We start from the raw sequence: 15,478 nt of genomic DNA, 5'->3' as shown, positions 1-15,478 counted from the left end.
AGAGAGAAGAGGCATTAATTAGGTGAGTAGGTAAGTGATTCGTTGATGAGTTCTAAGATTTTTTTCTCTCTAAATTGGAGCAGTATTTAAAACAAGGACTAGGAAATTGAGTAATTATATTTATAAATGAGTTATTTGCAAATAATCGTTGAAAAAATACTTTATTTAAATTAATAAAATAAAACCAGTTATCGTGGACCATGTTAAAACAAATAAGATATGACAGAGCAGGTTTTTGTGGCTGGAATATGGGAATTAGTAAAAGACAAGCCTGTCCCAGCAAACATACCTGCAGGTGGTGTCTCCATCTCGAATTTCTCTAACTGGGTCATTGAACTAGAGTTGGAGAGACTCTGATACCTAAGGGAGGAAAAGAAATTTCTGGATAGTTATAGCATGAAATGGTAGTACCCTGGAGGAGAACGCAGATTCAAGAAAGAGTGCATGTCATTGTAGGGAGCCAGGTAGTGGGGATATAGGAAGGGAAAAGGAGGTCCCACAGACACTGGACATGTCTAACAGGTCCAATGTGCTTACGAACTGTGAGGACAAGGAGGAAGAGTGCTACAGTCTGAATGTAATTCAAGGCACCATGGCTTGGCGACTGCAAAATGAGTGAGAGGAAGTGGGGAGAGCTGAATAAAATATTGGAGAAATAGGGGTCTCTATAATTAGGGGGACAAATCACTTGCTTTTTGGGAATAATGAGAATCCTAAAGGGCGTGTTGTTTACTCAGTGCTAGGTTAGAAAGATATTTCAACGGCTAAAGAGGAACTTGGAAAGGGAGGGGGTAAATCCAGTTGTTGTGGTCCATATTGAAACAAACAACATAGGTCGGAACAGGGAGGATGTCTTGCTGAAAGAGCATCAGGAATTAGGCTCTAAATAAAAAGCAGGACCTGGGAGTATCATAATCAAATAACCACAGGAAGCGGCTATTTGCCCTATTGTATGTGTGCTTGTTCTCTGCAAAAACAACTCATCTAGTCCTATCCCCCTGCCTTTTCCCTGTAGCATTGCAAATGTTTTCTTTTGTGATAATTATCCAATTCTCTTTTGAAGTATTTGATTCAATAAGCCTTGATTGATTATGTCTCCACCACACACACTCATGCAGTGCATTCCAGACCCTAACCACTCTGCTTAAAAAACTTGTACATCATGTCGCTGTTGCTTCTTTTGCTGATCACTTTAAATACATGTCTTCTGGTTTTGAATCCTTCTGAAAAGGGAACAGTTCCTCCTCTACACTGTCTAGACTCTTCATGATTTTGAATGCTTCTATCAAATCTCTTTATCTTCTCTATCAGGAATAGCCATAGCTTCTCCAGTCTATCCATATATCTGCAAGTTTCTTATGCCCGGAACCATTCTCATGAATTTTTTCTTGATCTTCTCTAATTTGTTCCCATCCTTCTAAAAGTATGGTGCCCAGAATTGGACACAAGACTTCAATTGAAGTCAAATCAATGTTTTATACAATTTTATCATAGTTTACTTGCTTTTGTACTTTTTGCCTCTATTTATAAAGTCTATGACCCCATGTGCTTAATTAGTTACTTTCTCAACCAGCCATGCCACTTTCAATCATTTGTGCACATACCAGTCCCCCCTTTCCTTTGTTCCTGAATCCCTTTTAAAATTACACCCTTTATTTGTTATTGCCTTTCCTTATTCTTCCTACCACAATGAATTACTTTACACTTCTCTCAATTAAATTTCATCTGACTTGGATGAGGGGAGTTAAGGCACAGTAGCAGGTGATTTGCAGATGACACAAATGTAGTAAAGTATTTTGTGAAGAAGACATAAGGAGGCTGCAGACAGATATAGTTGACAGAAAGAGAGTGGGCAAGAATCTGGCAGAAGGAAATTGTGGGAAAATGTGAAGTTCATCCAGGCAGCAAAAATAAAAAAGTGGAGCACGACTTAAATGGAGTGCAACAGCAGAATTTTTAGAGATGCAGAGGGATCTAGGTGTTCTAGTGCATGAGTCACAAGAAGTTATTATGCAGGTGTAGCGAATAATTCAGAAGGCTAATGGAATGCTATCCTTTATTATGAGAGGAATTTAACATAAAAGAAATGATGTTATGCTTAAGTTAGAGGGCGTTGGTGCAACCACGTCATAATTTTTGTCTCCTTATTTAAGGAAGGATGTAAATGCATTGGAGGTGATTCAGAGGAGGTTTGCTAAATTGATATCAGGAATGAGTGGGAAGCCTTATGATAAGTTGGATAGATGGGGCTTGTTTTTTACTGGAGTTTAGAAGAGTAAGAGAGACTTGATTGCAGTATACAAGATCCTGAACTCCTCATCTTTTGACAAGGTGGATGTGGAAAGGATGTTTCCTCTTGTGGGTGAATCCAGAACTAGGGGCATGATTTTAAAATTAGGGTTGACTTTTAGGACAGAGGTGAGGAGCATGTTTTCTCCGATGATCGTGCGATTTTGGAACACTCTGTCTCAGATGGCAGCAGAAGCAGACTCACTGAATATTTTTAAGGTGGAGGTAGGAATGTGGAATTCAAAATGCAAACAGACCAGGCATGATCTTCTTGAATGGCAGAGCCAACTTGAGAGACCAAATGGCCTACTTCTGCTCCTATGATGGTATATGTGGAGGTGGAGTCATTAAATACTTTTAAGGCGGAGGGAGATAAGTTCTTCATTATCGGGGCAGGTGGGAATGTGGAGTTTGAAACACACCAGATCAGCATTATTCTTATTGAATGGCTGAGCAGGCTCGAGGAACCGAATGGCCTACTTCTGCTCCTATTTTGTATGTTTGTATGTATCACGCAGCTGGAGAGGAACTTGGAGGGAGAAAATCCAGTTGTCATAGTCCATGTGGTAAGCAACTACATGGTGGAATATCATTCCTAGTTCGACCTAAGAGAACTTTAGGAGTTAGATCCGTATTAAGGTGCAGAACATCAAAGGTAATCATCTCTGGCTTGTTACCTGAGCATGATGTGGAGATGCCAGCGTTGGACTGGAGTACATACAGTAAGAAGTCTCTCAACACCAGGTTAAAGTCCAACAGGTTTATTTGGTAGCAAAAGCCACTAGCTTTCGGAGCACTGCTCCTTCGTCAGGTAAGTGGGAGTTCTATTCACAAACAGGGCATACAGAGACACAAACTCAATTTACAAAATAATGATTGGAATGCGAGTCTTTACAGGTAATCAAGTCTCAAAGGTACAGACAATGTGAGTGGAGAGAGCGTTAAGCACAGGTTAAAGAGATGTGTATTGTCTCCAGACAGGACAGCTAGTGAGATTTTGCAAGTCCAGGCAAGTCGTGGGGGTTACAGATAGTGTGACATGAACCCAAGGTCCCGATTGAAGCCGTCTCATGTGTGCGGAACTTGGCTATCAGTCTCTGCTCAGCGACTCTGCGCTGCCGTGTGTCGTGAAGGCCGCCTTGGAGAACGCTTACCCGAAGATCAGAGGCCGAATGCCCGTGACTGCTGAAGTGTTCCCCAACAGGAAGAGAACACTCTTGCCTGGTGATTGTTGAGCGGTGTTCATTCATCCGTTGTTGTAGCGTCTGCATGGTCTCCCCAATGTACCATGCCTCGGGACATCCTTTCCTGCAGCGTATCAGGTAGACAAAATTGGCCGAGTTGCAAGAGTATGTACCGTGTACCTGGTGGATGGTGTTCTCACGTGAGATGATGGCATCTGTGTCGATGATCCGGCACGTCTTGCAGAGGTTGCTGTGGCAGGGTTGTGTGGTGTCGTGGTCACTGTTCTCCTGAAGGCTGGGTAGTTTGCTGCGGACAATGGTCTGTTTGAGGTTGTGCAGTTGTTTGAAGGCAAGAAGTGGGGGTGTGGGGATGGCCTTGGCGAGATGTTTGTCTTCATCAATGACGTTTTGAAGGGTCCGGAGAAGATGTCGTAGCTTCTCCGCTCTGGGAAAGTACTGGATGACGAAGGGTCCTCTGTCCACTGTGTCCCGTGTTTGTCTTCTGAGGAGGTCGGCGTGGTTTTTCGCTGTGGCGCGTCGGAACTGTCGATCGATGAGTCAAGCGCCATATCCTGCTCTTATGAGGGCATCTTTCAGCGTCTGGAGGTGTCTGTTGCGATCCTCCTCATAGGAGCAGATCCTGTGTATACGGAGGGCTTGTCCGTCGGGGTTAGCTTCTTTAACGTGTTTAGGGTGGAAGCTGGAGAAGTGGAGCATCGTGAGGTTATCCGTGGGCTTGCGGTACAGTGAAATGCTGAGGTGACCGTCCTTAATGGAGATGCGTGTGTCCAAGAATGCAACCGATTTCAGAGAGTAGTCTATGGTGAGTCTGATGGTGGGATGGAACTGGTTGATGTCATCATATAGTTGTTTCAGTGATTGTTCACCATGAGTCCAAAGGAAGAAAATGTCATCGATGTATCTGGTGTATAGCATCGGTTGAAGGTCCTGTGCGGTGAAGAAGTCTTGTTTGAACCTGTGCTTGAAGATGTTGGCATATTGAGGTGTGAATTTGGTCCCCATGGCTGTTCCGTGTGTCTGGATGAAGAACTGGTTGTTGAAGGTGAAGACATTGTGGTCCAGGATGAAGCGGATGAGTTGCTAAATTGCATCTGGAAACTGGCAGTTGTCGGCGTTGAGTACTGAGGCAGTTGCAGCAATGCCATCGTCGTGCGGGATGCTGGTGTAGAGTGCAAAGACATCCATTGTGATGAGGAGTGCTCCTGGTTCAACTGCTCCATGTGTGCTGAGTTTCTGTAGGAAGTCCGTAGTGTCGCGACAAAAGCTGGGGGTTCTTTGTACAATGGGTTTCAGGATGCCCTCGACGTAGCCAGAGAGGTTCTCGCACAGGGTCCCATTGCCCGATACGATGGGACGGCCGGGTGTGTTTGCCTTGCATATCTTCGGGAAGCAGTAGAGACCCGCATTCCAATCATTATTTTGTAAATTGAGTTTGTGTCTTTATATGCCCCATTTGTGAATAGAACTCCCACTCACCTGACGAAGGAGCAGCGCTCCGAAACCTAGTGGCTTTTGCTACCAAATAAACCTGTTGGACTTTAACCTGGTGTTGTGCGACTTCTTACTGTTGTTACCTGAGCTGCATGCCAACTGGCATAGCATCCATAGATTAGAGAATGAAATGCATGACTGAAAGTGTGGTTTGAGATGAAGGGTTTTGATTCATGGAACATTGGCATTAGCATTCAGGGAAAACTGATCTATTTGTTGAAGGGTGTTTTAGAAATCCAAAGGGAGAGGTCAGGGCATTGGAACCATGTAGCAATGTGGGTAGAAACCAGCAAATTGCATCAGTGAATCAGGTAATTACAGGGAATAGAAGTGAACAAAGATGAAATTAAAGCAGCAATAGGATAAATGAACTAGTGGGGGTGGCATGGTTGTACAGTGGTTAACACTGCTGCCTCACAGCGCTAGGGACCCGAGTTTGATTCCCAGCTTGGGTGACTTTGTGAGGTTTGCACATTCTCCTTGTGTCTGCGTGGGTTTCCTCCGGTTTCCCCCCCACATCCAAAAAATGTATGTATAGGTTAGGTTGATTGGCCATGCTAAATTGCTCCTTCATGTTAGGGGGGTGTCAGGGTTATTAGTAGGGTATATTTGGGGATGGGGCCTGGGTGGAATTGTTGGTGCAGGCTCGATGGGCTGAATGGCCTCCTTCTGCACTAGGAATTAAAAAAAACTAGAGGTAAATGATTTAGATTTAATTGCCATTACGGACACATGGTTACAAGGTGATCAAGGTTGGGAAATAAATATAAAAAAAGTGTACACCATTTCCGAAAGTCAGAATAGCAAAGGGGGCAAGTTGCCCTGATAGTAAAGGAATGATATAAAGGCATTAGTGAGAAAGGACCTCGCTTCTTCAGAAGATCATGAAGTAGAATCAATATGAGTGGAAATTAGAAGAAGTAACAGTCTCAAAGCACTGGTCAGAGTAGTTTATAGGGCTCCTACCAGTAGTTTCAGTGTTGGACAGAGCATTAAACAAGGAATTATTGGGGGTTGTAACAAAGACAATTTAATAATTGTGGGAGGACTTTAATCTGCATATATAGACTGGGAAGCCAAATTGGCAGAAGTGGTCTAAAAGATGAGTTTGTCGAATGCTTTTGTGAGTTTCTTGGAACAATATGTTGTGAAAGCTATCTTGTATTGTGTGATAAAGCGGGTTAATTAGTAATGTCATAGTAAAATATCTACTCTGAAATGGTGATCATAACGCAATTGAATTCATGTTATGTTTAAAAGATGGTCCTTTTCAAACTCTCACCATCTTAAACAATTACATTGGTCTGAGAGGAGAACTAGCTAAGGTTAATTGGATAAAAAGATCAAACGATATGGGGGTAAATGAACAGTGGAAAACATACAAAAAAAAATTCAAAATGTTCAACTGAAATACATTCCGTTGAAAAGCAAAAGCTCAGCCTGGAAGACCCATATACATCTCACTCAGGAAGTTAAGGATCATATTAGGTTAAAAGAAGAGGTTTACAATGTTGCAAAAACAGTAGAAAGTCTGAGGAATGGTAAACCAACAAAAGTTGATAAAAAACGAAAAATAGAATGAGTAAAGTAGCCAGAAGTGTAAAACCTGATGGTAAGAGTTTTTATAAATAAGTGAAAAAAAGAGTAGCTAAAGTAAATGTTGGGCTCTTAGAAGCAGAGACAGGGGAAATAATCATGAGTAATTGAACAAATACTTTCTCTCTTCACAGTGGAAGACAAGTTTCAACCAGATTGTAGCCTAGGGGCTAAAGAGCAAGAAAATTAGGAACATTATCAACAGAGAAAATGTATTCAAAAAATTTAAGGATTAAAATGTGACAAATTTCAAGGATCTGATGGCCTTGCACCGCAGGGTTCTAAAAACGATTGTTGCAGACATAGATGCACTAATTCTGGTTTTCCAAATTTCCTTGGATTCTATAACAGTCCCATCAGGTTGGAAATTGGCAAACATTACCACTTTTCAAGAAATGAGGGAGAGATTAAACAGTGAGCCTAAAGTCATTCTTCAGGCAAAAGGAAGTCTGATCAATACATTAGAAAAACATTGTATGATTAGAATAAGTCAACATGTTTTTTTTCGAACAACTCGATCTGGTTTTACTAAAGAGAAATCTAGTTTGACAAATTCATTACCAGTTTTTTGAGGATGTAGTTATAATACAAACAATAAAAGGGGCCCAGTCAATGTAGTATATCTGGATTTCCAAAAGTCTTGCTAAAAATGTACAGGCTTTGGTGAGAGCACATCTGGAGTACTCTGTGCAGTTTGTTTTTCCACCTTTTAAGAAAGGATATACTTGCATTGAAGGTGTTCAGCAAAGGTTCCTTAAATTGGTCCCTGGGATGAAGGATTGTCCCATGATGAGAGGCTGGACTTTGAGTTTGAGGTGATCTCATTGAAAGATACAAGGTTCGAAAGGAGGCTTGCTCTGGTAGATGCTGAGAGATTGTTTCGGCTGGTCGGGAAAATCTAAAACATGAATGCACAGTCTCAGGATGAGGAGCCGATCATTTAAGATTGAGATGAGGAGAAATTACCTCAGTCAAAGGGTTATGGATGCTCCATTGCTGAAAACATTTAAAGTTGGGATTGACAAACCTTTGTCGTCTTGGGAAACCAAGGGACATGGGAAGCTGGGAAGAAGGTAGAGTTGGAACCCTAGATCAGCCATGATCATATTGGCAGAGCACATTCACTGGGCCATATGGTTTACTCCTTTTGCTTGTGTTCTTGTGCTTCTAATTGGTTCCAATGTTGCCCCATCATAGCTGACCCTCACCATCATTTCATGGCAAGAGATCACATAGAGCAGCTTCGGTAGGCAGCCAGTTTACTCCACGCACAAAGTCAAATGCCTTGACGAGATCCATGAAGACAATATATAATGGTCACCTCTGTTCATGGCATTTCTGCTCAGCTCCCAGCGGATCATGTCAATTCAGTTCTGAGACCAAACTGGGGCTAGGAATAGATATGTGTGGCCAAGATCAGCCTGACAAAGGCAATACGAGCAAATGCTTTTTTCTCATGCTTAGCAGGGAGATGCCTGAGTAGTTGCAATTGCTGTAGTCGCTCTTACTGTTGTACAGAGTCACATTCTTGGCATCACATATATCCTGTGGCACTGCCCCCTCCCTCCAGCAGAGAGAGACAGGTTTGTTCAGATGCTTCAGGAGTGCCAGGTTCACTTTGTTGATGAGTTCAGGTGGTACAGTATTAACACCTGAAGCTTTGCCCATGGCAAGCAAGTGAATAACTTTGCTAAGCTCCTCCTCTATGGGTTCGATATCCATCCTCGCTATAACAGGCGGACATTCAACGGTTTCTAAAGTTTCCTTGATGACAGTGTTCTCTGTAGAGAAACTCAACGTAATGTTCCAACTGTTTATTGCAGTTGGTGATGACTTCCATTGCTTTTGCTTTCAGTGCTGATGGATCTGTTGCCTTTTTGATCCCTTCATGCATGCTGCTCATGTTCCTTATGTCAAAATATGCCTGGATATTCTGAAGAGTTGTAACCAATAGTCGTTGGTACACCATCTAGCTGCTTGTTGGGATATTACTTTACGTGGCTCTTAGTGTATTCAGAGTTTCCTTATATGGACCTCTCTTGTAATTAACAAAAACTGACTGCTTTGCTTCAGTGATAGGTTTAATCACAGTGATGTTAACCTCAAACCAGTCAGCAGATTTCAACTCTTGCTTCCAAAATGTTGCGGGAGTGGCATTATAGCTAGTGTTTCAAAGTATGTTCCAGTTCACTTCTACACTGTGGGGAATTGCCAGAGAGCACCCGTTCAATCAAGTTGCAGAACTGTTGTTATTTTTCATCTGGGGAGGCAGTTATTGATACGATAATATTGATACATGGACAGCATTTGAATGAAAAAACTTTCTCGGATTGCACCCTTATCCTAGTGCACACCAAGGAGTGACCTGTATAACAACCAATGCTGTGGCAGCAATGTGTATTGAGAATGCAATTTAAAGATCATATCTGGTGATGACAATGCCCAGCTGCTGCCAATGTCCTGATCTTGATATTTCCAGGACACCTGGTGGCATAGTTTGTTCTGAAATAAGATGTTAGTTACATAAATCTTGTGGAAGTAGTAAAGGTAGAGTGGTGTCTGTTCTCATTTTTCTTTCTGAGACAGGAGGGCCATACCTCATGGTCAGCACCCATTCTTGCATTCAAAATCTCCAGTAGGTAAAGATGTTCTGACTTGGGGATTCTGCAAATAGCAGTATCAAGCTTCTAATAACATGGGCCTTTTGGCTCTGTAGTGGAGCACAACATTGAAGCATAGGTACCAAATTGGAGGATAGTCAATACTGAAGAGGGTTGCAACAGTAGGACGTTAATAAACTTTCAGAATGAACAAAGAATTGGCACAGAAAAGACACAGTTCTGGAAAGGTGCAGGTATCAGTGGAGTCGGGAAACAAAGGAACTTCTGAGTGGAAATGCGGCAATCACAAACATTGCACCACAGGAAAAACGAGAAGCGCAAGCTAAGTGCTTGGCTTTATTTCTAGAGTGATAGCATTGAAAATAGGGTAGTAATGCTAAACCTGTAATAAGGTAAGGTATATTCACCATAGACCCAAGATTACCAGAGGCTGTGTGTGACAGGTGGTGATTGAGGATCACCACACCTCAGGCGAGGGACAAAATTGAGAAGGCAGACCTTCATGAATGTATTGAACCTTGGTTAGACCACATTTAGAGTACTCTGTGTAGTCTGGTTGTCATATTATAAAAAGAATGTAGAGGCTCTGGAGATGGTGTGGAGAAGTTTTACAAAATGATGCTAGAAATGTGCGAGTATACAAATCAGAAAAGGACTGACAGGTTGGGTTTCTTATGAAAAAAGCAGGTCAATTAGAGATCCTCAAAATTATGATGGGTTATTACTAGATACAAGGAGAATGTTTTCACTTGTGCGGAAGATCATAACTTTGGCTATCGATGAAGGCAATCACCAAGAAATCCAATGGAGAATTCAGAAGGAGCATATTCCCCTAGATGTGTTGAGAATATGGAACTTGCTACCCACAGTAATGGGTGAAATGAATCGTATAGATGCATTTAAGGGGAAGCCATACAAGCATGTGGGGGTGAAGGGAATAGTGGTTCTTATTAGATTTAGATGATAAAAGTTGGGAAGGGGGCTCGAGTGGAGCATAAATACTGTTGAGGTCAAGTGGCCAGTTTGGTGCCGAATATCCTATGTCATAGTGTGTGCAGGAGTGATTAATTGACAAAAAGGTTGTGGTGTATTTGTAGCATTTGACATGTACCATGGTGTTAGTCTAAAATCTGAGTTCTGGAAATTGTAAGAATCACCTAAAGCAATCAAGTCTTTACTAATGTTTTTGTTTCTTATGCTAATCAGGTGAAGAATATGAATATAACAAAATTGAATTTTTTTTGTTCACTTGGCCACCTGAAGACTCATGACTGAAACTCCTGGCCAAGTAGATGTCACCCTTGATTCGAGGGACAGCTGATGATAATTCCATAGCAAAGAAATGTACTATTTTTAATGGGTAGTTTTCTGCATGTCAGAATTGCAGAAATGATTTTCTCCCAGCTACCCAAAAGAAAACTATGTCATCATATTACAAAATAGTACAAAGCAACAGGATTCTGGTCAGTGAACCCCAAAAGAAAAGTAATTCGGGTGGGCACCAATCTGATATCAGGTACACTGTAATTTTTCCCCACCATCTGACCCTCGAGGGTTGTGTAATAATCTGAAAACATGTTTGGAAATGTTTTTAAATATATTGTTTTCAGTGTGACATTATTATTTGTACCCTAATACATTTAATTCTGTAATTATTTTGTATAAATCTTTGCTGAAATCTAAATTCTGGCATTGAGTATTAAAGATGCACATTTGTGACTTACCACACTGTGGAGCTGCAAACCGGTACACCATAACTGAATGGTATCTAAGTAAGGTATCTATAAAAATAAAGCTTAAACTTTAACTTTCTCTGAGCAATAACTTATTTTACCTCGAAAAAAAGTTGCTACTGGATTTAAGAAAAAACTAATTAGAACCACTCCTTTCATATGTTAAAATACCTCTTTGGTTAATTAGTAAACATTGGGTGTCAATTTATGCTGGGAGTAACGGAACACCAGAAATTTCTGGTTGTTAGCAGGGCAATATATTTTGCATGCACTTTCAGAAGGAATTGCTGCTGTGCAAACAGTTATAGATTAGCAATCAGGTGATTGGGAAGATTAATGACTACCCATGTAGCTAGCTAATTTAGAACAATATCTGCTAATTAATTGCAAATTATCTACTTTTACTGTTCAGCCTCAAGGAAAGGGGGTGGTGGTGGTGATTGAAGGTGGGGAATGCAAACGAGTTAAGATTTTTGACCCACAGATTGATTTGGTGGTGACAAGTGTAATTTTGCTGTCCTGCACTTGGTTGAAGTCATGAGGTTACACTAAGGCTTCATTTGAAGCAATTTTTTAAAGCGGCATCTTGGCCTTTCGGCTAAGTTGCAAATGAGATCAAGCTTTGGAGGAGGTGCAATGCCTACTCCATTCAACTTGAATCATGTCAATCAAGCTCAAGACAGGAAGAGGCTTGCCTGTCTTGTCAGCTTGGATCTGGAATGCCTCATTTGTTGAGACTTTGAATTGGACTTTGATTGGATTGAATTGGATATAAGCAAAATTTTAAAAAACTCATCATATACATTTTGATTCAAAAAGAAACCCAATGACAGTGCTGAAAATACTCGCTACAATGTTGCCTACATTGTTTATAACCGAGCCTTTACAAATATGGTGTTATGTTTGTTCTGAGATATTGAAGAAAGAGTTGCCTGACCCAGTTAATTTTCATGCCTTTTTAAAGTTTTGATTTAATCATATTGCCTTCCTAATTAAAAAAGGCAAAGATGAGTTTTTCAAGCAAGTTTTTGCCTGATGGCAATAATTTGGTGTATTGAAGGTTTTTGATAAAAGAACTTGTTCAGTCATTACACTCCATAGAATCTCTACAGTGCAGAAGGAGGCCATTCAGCCCATCGAATCTGCACCGACCACCACTGGTATCTTTGTTGTTAAATGGTAATCAAATTTTTTCTGCAGCTTATTTCCTGACTAATTGTCTGTTTGGCCAAGAATGAAATTACACCAAATTGATAACTCCTATCTACTAAACTGTCATTACATTTGTTTAATTGTAATTGCATCAGACTGGTATGCAGCAATGATTCAAGTGGCCCTTCTGCAATGATTGCATAGACTAAAAATTGCTGTGTACATGTGCCTTGCATATTCTGTTCTCTCTACCTTGTGTTATCTCAGGTTAAAAAAATACACTGTCCTATATGTAAAAATATGTTAGTACTGTAAATTATGCACCTTTAATGTGTTTATTGGAAATGCATAAGTAATTGTTACTCCTTGTGGAGACTGTTGGAATTATTCAGTGTTAAGGTTATTGTGCTTGTGAGACACATGGCATTTACAGTATATCACAGTGCACTTTCAGCCATTGTTGCTACAGATTATTTAAAATGCTTTCTGATTTGTTTTTTGTCATTCTTCCTCAAGTGACAGTAAGTCACTTTAACCTGGTGTAGTACCAGGTTAAAGTCCAACAGATTTGTTTGGTAGCACGAGCTTTCGGAGCGTTGCCCCTTCGTCAGGTGAGTGGCAATGCTCCGAAAGCTCGTGCTACCAAATAAACCTGTTGGACTTTAACCTGGTGTTGTGAGACTACTTACTATGCCTACCCCAGTCCAACGCCGGCAACTCCATCATTCCCAGACAGAGGGTGGTAGTGGAAAGGTCTTTTTCCGGCTGGAGGCCTGTGACTAGTGGTGTTCACAGTAAGAAGTTTAACAACACCAGGTTAAAGTCCAACAGGTTTATTTGGTAGCAAAAGCCACACAAGCTTTCGAGGCTCTGAGCCCCTTCTTCAGGTGAGTGGGAATTCTGTTCACAAACAGAACTTATAAGACACAGACTCAATTTACATGAATAATGGTTGGAATGCGAATACTTACAACTAATCCAGTCTTTAAGAGTCTGTGTCTTATAAGTTCTGTTTGTGAACAGAATTCCCACTCACCTGAAGAAGGGGCTCAGAGCCTCGAAAGCTTGTGTGGCTTTTGCTACCAAATAAACCTGTTGGACTTTAACCTGGTGTTGTTAAACTTCTTACTGTGTTTACCCCAGTCCAACGCCGGCATCTCCACATCATGACTAGTGGTGTTCCGCAGGGCTCTGTATTGGGACCTCTGCTGTTTGTGATTTATATAAACGATCTGGAAGAAGGTGTAACTGGGGTGATCAGTAAGTTTGTGGATGACACAAAATTGGCAGGACTTGCAGATAGTGAGGAGCATTGTCAGAAGCTACAGAAGGATAGAGATAGGCTGGAAATTTGGGCAAAGAAATGGCAGATGGAGTTCAATCCTGATAAATGCGAAGTGATGCATTTTGGTAGAAATAATGTAGGGAGGAGCTATCCGATAAATGGCAGAACCATAAAGGGTGTAGATACGCAGAGGGACCTGGGTGTGCAAGTCCACAGATCCTTGTCTGTGGACTTGCACAGGTGGAGAAGGTGGTGAAGAAGGCATATGGCATGCTTGCCTTTATAGGACAGGGCATAGAGTATAAAAGTTGGGGTCTGATGTTGCAGTTGTATAGAACGTTGGTTCGGCCGCATTTGGAATACGGCGTCCAGTTCTGGTCGCCACACTACCAGAAGGACGTGGAGGCTTTGGAGAGAGTACAGAGGAGGTTTACCAGGATGTTGCCTGGTATGGAGGGGCTTAGTTATGAGGAGAGATTGGGTAAACTGGGGTTGTTCTCCCTGGAAAGATGGAGGATGAGGGGAGACTTAATAGAGGTGTATAAAATTATGAAAGGCATAGATAGGGTGAACGGTGGGAAGCTTTTCCCCAGGTCGGTGGTGACGTTCACGAGGGGTCATAGGTTCAAGGTGAAGGGGGGGAGGTTTAACACAGAGATCAGAAGGACATATTTTACACAGAGGGTGGTGGGGGCCTGGAATGCGCTGCCAGGCAAGGTGGTGGAGGCGGACACACTGGGAACGTTTAAGACTTATCTAGATAGCCACATGAACGGAGTGGGAATGGAGGGATACAAAAGAATGGTCTAGTTTGGACCAGGGAGCGGCACGGGCTTGGAGGGCCGAAGGTCCTGTTCCTGTGCTGTATTGTTCTTTGTTCTCAAGTGAAATTTTTAATATTCAAAATGGATGTTTAACAAAATTTAAAGAAACAGAAAACTTTTTTTATAGTAACATGATTAACTGCAAATTGAATTGACTTGTTTTTGCTTCTTTTAATGGTTTTATATATTGTAAGTCATTACTTGAATGCCTCAGTATATCATAAAAGCCCAGGCTTGGAACGGATTTTTGTACTTAACTCCAAGATAAATTTGGATTGCGGAGTCTGAGCATGTTGTGTGCTTTATTTCCCAAGATGCATCAGTCCAATACGGTCAGCGATACAGATTGAGGTTTTTGTTCCAGTTATTAGCACTTTTTTACTTGGCTTTTCTTCAAATAATCTTTAAAGTCACCAGAACAATTTCAAAATTTTTAAGAAGGTAAAATAAACATTTTAAAGAGGCTCTGGTATGCGTTTGAGGGATAATGGAAATATGTGAATTCGCTTCTGATCACCTAACTATTCATTATATTTTCAATAAACTTCAGAAATTGCATTACCGGGGGAGGTGGACGAAGCAGGGAGAGTGAAGTGATGGAAGAAAAGGAAGGATAGAGTGGTAAAATGAAGTTTGGGCATGAATTGGGAGGTAGAAAATTGGAGGATGTATGAGGAATTAGAAGGGAGAATGTGGAGAGAATTGATGTAAGGCTGCTTTCATATTTTTTTATAACTCGGGTATAAAGGAAGTGAGTGCAAAATTCCTATTGTATGCAGAATTATTTGAGTTCATGAGTGGGGTTAATTTTCTAAAATATGGTGATCAATATTGTCTGTTTGGTGGTACAGCCATGTTGGCATCTTTGGACTAGCTGTCTGTAAATTTATGGATGCTTTCGAAAAGCTGGTGATATAGTGATGTAAGTTTTATTCAGAAGATATGCAGTAAGACCAATACTAGCATTTAAAGTATTAAAAAAAAAGCACTTCCACAACGCAAAGTCGTAATAAAATTATAGCAAGGCCACTTAAGAGCGAGATCAAGAAGTACTTTCGTACAAAAGGCCGTGAAAATTTGGAAATTTATCCCCAGAAGCTTTGAATCCTAGGGTTCAGATTTTCAACACTAACGTGTTTTTGTTTGCTAAGGGTATCAGTGACAGTGGTTAGCACTGCTGCCTCACAGCGCCAGGGACCCGGGTTCAACTCCTGGCTTGGGCAACGGTGCGGAGTCTGCACGTTCTCCCCTGTTTCCTCCGGGTGCTCTAGTTTCCTCCCAC

The 15,478-nt window shown here is 41.3% G+C and overlaps 1 protein-coding gene across 1 annotated transcript in view; it reads left to right on the top strand.

The window, feature by feature from the left end:
- lrba (LPS-responsive vesicle trafficking, beach and anchor containing) overlaps nucleotides 1-15,478 on the top strand; it is a 901,160-nt gene that overhangs the window by 196,782 nt on the left and 688,900 nt on the right. The window lies entirely within an intron of this gene.

Source organism: Mustelus asterias, chromosome 1 (assembly GCF_964213995.1).
Source record: "Mustelus asterias chromosome 1, sMusAst1.hap1.1, whole genome shotgun sequence".
Lineage (NCBI taxonomy): Eukaryota > Metazoa > Chordata > Chondrichthyes > Carcharhiniformes > Triakidae > Mustelus > Mustelus asterias.
Note: the sequence above shows the minus strand (reverse complement) of the source record. Positions and strands in the feature narration are given on the sequence as shown.